The sequence below is a fragment of the Chrysochloris asiatica genome, unplaced genomic scaffold (assembly GCF_000296735.1).
Source record: "Chrysochloris asiatica unplaced genomic scaffold, ChrAsi1.0 scaffold00018, whole genome shotgun sequence".
Lineage (NCBI taxonomy): Eukaryota > Metazoa > Chordata > Mammalia > Afrosoricida > Chrysochloridae > Chrysochloris > Chrysochloris asiatica.
The window spans coordinates 15656279-15661450 of record NW_006408536.1 but is presented as its reverse complement, the minus strand read 5'-3'; the positions used below and the strand labels follow the sequence as shown (position 1 = coordinate 15661450).

The 5172-nt window shown below is 44.9% G+C and overlaps 1 protein-coding gene across 1 annotated transcript in view; it reads right to left on the bottom strand.

Moving 5' to 3' along the window:
* Positions 1-5172, bottom strand: part of SH3KBP1 (SH3-domain kinase binding protein 1) — a 224528-nt gene that overhangs the window by 83428 nt on the left and 135928 nt on the right. The gene's annotated exons all lie outside the window — the stretch shown is intronic.

The following is a 5172-nucleotide window of genomic DNA, read 5'->3' as shown; positions in this document are numbered from 1 at the left end:
TGGGGTGAGGGGAAGGAGGAGAAGGTGAAGCAAAGGGTAGGGAATAGGCCCAGGATAGTGGAGCACAGGGGTAGGGAATAGACACAGGATAGTTAGGGTTCTGGGAGGGGGACACACACTAGAAGGGGAAGGGGAAAGGTAAAACAAGGCAGATGGGAGAACATCTAGGCAGGTTTACATGAGCTAAATAGGACAGAGGTAAATAACGATATAAACACAACCATGAACAACAGGGCTCGTGGATACAAAGATTGAGGCATGGTGTGAATGGGTAAAAGGGGGGAAATGATGTTAAGATGCTTGGCTGTCTTTTGAATCTTGGTTTCCCTTGCCTACTATTGTAAAATAGACCCTTGAAAGGGAGAGAGTGGAATAGCCAGAAACATCACCATAGAAAGCTTGTAAGTCCGTCTTCAGCCTATAACTGATGGTTGTTAACATGCCGTGGAGTTGGTTCTGTCTTATAGCGACCCTGTACATGGTTTCTGAGGCTCTAAATCTTTACAGGAACAGAAAGCCTCATCTTTCTCCCGCAGAACAGCTGGTAGTTTCGAACTGCTGACCCTGAGGTTCGCAGCCCGATTAGTAACCACTACACTACCAGAGCTCCTTTATAACTGATTAGAGTACCTAAAATGGGGCTAGAACTTGCCCAGTGAGGGAGGCTCCCTGCAGAGCCTTTGCATTGCACAAGACCATAGGTGGAAACCTGATCATCATCCAGAATCTTCTGAGGTGGGACATTCCCACGTGAAAGGACAAGCAGACCAGTCTGGAACAGCTAGATGAACAGAAAACACTTCTTGAAAGCAAATCCAGAGAAACAAAAAAAAACCCCAGCAGTCTAATTGACTACTACAAGAACAAGCAAGTTGTTTCCCAGGGAGCCATAAAGGCAAGTGGTCAGGTCCCCTCAAGGCAAACCCCCTTCCAAGACTGAAACTCAACTGGAATACACTAGCAGGCATGTGGTCCTGCTGCTGACCATGCTGGTCATCGATAAAGGGAAGTGGGGGGAAAAACAGCAATGAAGTTGTGAACTAAGTCCGACCACATTCAATAGACTCCTGTTAGAAATCAGAAGGCAGGCAAGAATGGCAGGAAAGAAAGATGAATGGAAATAGCAGCACAGGGCATAATTGGGAAGAGTACTATAACCCTGTGGCAATTGCAATAAATTCCACAAAGCCAAATGTATATGAACTGCTGAATGGAAACCAAATTTACTCTGTAAACTTTCACTCAAATCACAAGAAGTTTAAAAAAAAAGAAAGAAAAATGTAACTGATGACAATGGATAAGAAACTGTCCAACGGGAAACTAATTTGCTGTGTCAATTATCATTGAAAACACTGTATTATCTAAAAACAAAAACAGTTTTACTTTGGCAAACTTGGGGTCCCCATAAATTAGAGTCCACTTGAGAGTACCTAGTCTTGACGCGCATCTGCTGAATCCATCCAAAACTTGGGAAGGACACCAAACTGTGTTTTAAACAGCTCAGTAGGGGATCCGGGGACAGTGCAAGTGTGAGAAGCCCTGCTCTACAGCTGCCGCACATTCCCTTTATTCTAGGTACCATGACACCACTAGTGCTTCCTTCCTTCCTTCATCCTACCGATATACCTAACTCCTCACTTACAGACTTATGATCTGACACTTCTCACAATAGAAAACAAAAACAAAAACAACCAAACAACTATTCTACTATTTTGCTCATTAACAACGTACATCTGGCAGTAACAAACACCAGGGTGTGAGGTAAGAATAAAGCTTACTATGATTTGCCGTTAAGGTTATATGTCAGCTTAGCTGGGCCATGATTCTCAGTTACATAATGATGAAATTTGGCAGTTATGTAATAATGTAGTCATCCTCCATTTTCACCTAACAATCTGGTCTTTGGAACCTAACCATGTCAGTAAGCAAAGTATGGATATAATGATTTTTCCCCACACTTTTTACTACTTCCTCCTCTTCGTATTCTTCACAATCTTGGTAAGTGACTAATTACATCTGTTCCATCTATGAGCCAATGACTCTTGTCATCTGTAACTTCAAGTCAAGACCTCTGTTGGTTTTAGATGCATGCAGCTTTATGTTCAAATATCAAAACAAGCAAGCTTTATACTTTTTGAACCTCTCTTATCTCGAGAGCAAAAGGAGAGCTGGATGGACTGGGTGGCTTTGCACACTATGCAATCATAGTGAAGACATCCCCAAGGTGCACACTTTACAAAAAGGGAGGCACTCTGACCAAGGAGAATCTCCTATTATTATTCAAATTTTAAGTGAACCCTGGTATTAACATTTTTTTGAAAGAAAAAGTTTTTTTTCTGTTAAAATTCCATCTTAACTTACTTTTCAAAATGTTTTATTGTTGTTAATTAGAGTCTTGGTATAGTGCTGGAGGGTAAGTGCAAGACTACACAGTCAGTTTGAATCACAAGGTCGGCAGTTTGAACCTCTGACCTTGTGGTTTAGCAGTCCAGTGCTTATCCTACAGTGCCACACCATATAACACTTTAACATTTTTAAAAATGGTTCAATATGCCAATGTCTGAGAAGAGGGCCATCACTGAGAGGGCCTTCATGCTTCCACTTGTTCAGATAGAGTACCCAACTCCTAGCAACTGTATAGACAGAGCTGAACTGTCCACTCTAGGGTTTCTAAGAAGCAGACTGCCACAGCTTTCTCTGACGGAGCAGCTGGTGGGTTTCAACCACTGCCCTTTAGGTTAGCAACCAGCGCTTAACCACTGTGGCACCAGGGTTCCTTTTTACATCGGTACAGAACTCCTGGAAACTGAACTGGAAACTGAATTGGAACAAAGGAGCCTCTCCCCTCCGCCCATTACTAATATCCACAGCAGCACCTTGCACACAGCAGTCCCTCAGCACATTTTTGCTAAGTGAATACATCTAAAACTGATTCTACACTACTCCAAAAATCCCGCATTCCATTTTTTCTAAAAGATGCTAGTTCCTGTGTAAATGGAAAGAAACTGATCTCTTCTGGAAGCCACAGTTGGCAGCGAGCTTTCTGGCTTGTGAGAACAAGCTCGAGCCCAGACAACGCTGCTGGTGCTACAATGCCTAGTTCCAAAAAGAACGGCAAGCAATGACTCGATGGCCATTTGTGCAATCATCCTTATGTCCTCCCATCCATCAGGACAATCGTGGCAATGATTTGGGTTGGCAGTCTACAATCCCCCTTTCTCTGAAGAATCACGGACACAAAATGATTTGAATTACACGAATATTTCTGCCTCAACTCATTTGGCTCCTAAACCAATGTACAAGTGTGGGTTGGCTAACTACTTAGCATTAAATGGTGGTGGCAGTGGTTATGAACTGTGGAGTCGGTTCCAACTCACAGTGACCCTGCATAGGGTTTGCGAGGCTGTAATCTTTACGGGAGCATAAAGCCTTATCTTTCTCCCGAGGAACAGCTGGTAATTCCAAACTGCTGACCTTGAGGTTAGCAGCTTGATTCATTATCACTATGTTGATTTAAAAAAAATATTTTCTGTTGAAATCCAGGTCTAAAATGTAAGATACATAAACTTACATTACATAAAGAGCTGCTACCAAGGCTGGAAAGGAAAAGGCAGGCAACAGTGACCAAGTTATACGTCCCTGGCACCCCAACCCAACCCCACCCCCGGTTTATTATGAACCATGGCACTCAACTAGTGTCTGTCAAATGAGCAACTCCCATATGTTCCACACCGTGAGGCATGGGGATGACAAAACACATTCTTGATCAGATTTCAATCTAGTAAAGGAGTCCGGGGGTGGATGCATCCCAGCAATACAGCATGGGGCACAGTGCCAGCCTAGACATCGGGTGGGCATTGGGAGGAGCTCACAATCACCTGGCACCATGGAGAAGGGGAGTGGAGGCTCCCAGACCTGGGCTCTCAAGTCAGGGAGGAGTCCTAAGTGCACAAGAGGTAGCCTGGGGAGAGGGGGAAGGGGGAGGGCACATCACAAACTTGGCCACATCTAGAGCAGTGGCTCTCATGGCGTGGATATGGACCTGCAGTATCAACATCAGCATCACCTGAGAGCCTGTTATTGCTGTTGTTCAGAGCCGTTGAATCGGTTCTGACCCACAGCAACCCTGTATAGGGTTTCCAAGGAGCAGCTGGTGAGCTTGAACCACCAACATCGTGGTTCAAAGCGACTTTGTAGCATAGCGTATTACAGCGCCACACCAGGAGAGCCTATTTGTGATGGAAATTCCCATGCCTACGGAGCCAGAAACTCTGGGGCTCGGGCCCAGAAATTGGTCTCGACCAAACTCTCCAGGTGATTCTGATGAAGTTTCAAGTTTGGAAACAGTTGAGTAGGAACAAGCCCTTCCCACATTTAATTAGCTGAGCAATAGGACAACGTGGGTTCTGACTTGTCAAATGGCTCCCAGTCTCACTGGGGTCCTCCTGTTTTGAAATCTGTCAGGAAGCACTCCCGATGTTCACAGAGTAATCAATGGCTCCCAAAGTCTGTACCTATCAGGTAACAGGCAGTCTGAGAACAACTCTATGAGGCAAGGGAGCAGGTGGAATGCCATCAGGTCACAGAGTAAGCTGTAGGAGTATTTTGGAAATTGCCACTGAGTTCACGGAAAATGTTTGTAGTCCCTAGAAGAGGAATAGCACTTGGCCGAGCATGACTTCTCATTTCTTTTCAGGGACCGTGTACCCTTTGTTGCTCTAAATCGTTTCATTGTTTGTATAATTCACATTCTTTCCAGACGCAGAGGCTTACATAACCTTTTACTTCAAAATGTCCACTCAGGCTGACCATGCCACTGAAGTGGGCCTTGCTAAGGTCAGATGACTGCCAAGATGCCCAGCATGTACATGTGCAAACAGCCCCTGCTATCAGTCCGTGGCAGAGATTTGGCCACAGATGGCCTGACAAACTCAACAATGACTGGGGACCCATTAATTTCCCAGGAACCATCGACACAGGAAATGGTTTCACTGGACTTTAGTGGATGGCCTGCAGAATAACACAGGTGAACCAGCTGCTCTTCAAATGGCTCCTGTGCCTGAGAGAAGTGCAGGTATGTGCTCAGCTGGGTGGCTGGCCTCATACACAGACATGTGTGCACTGTGGCTGGCTGAAATTCTGACGTCTCCCAAAGCAGCAAGAGAAAACAGA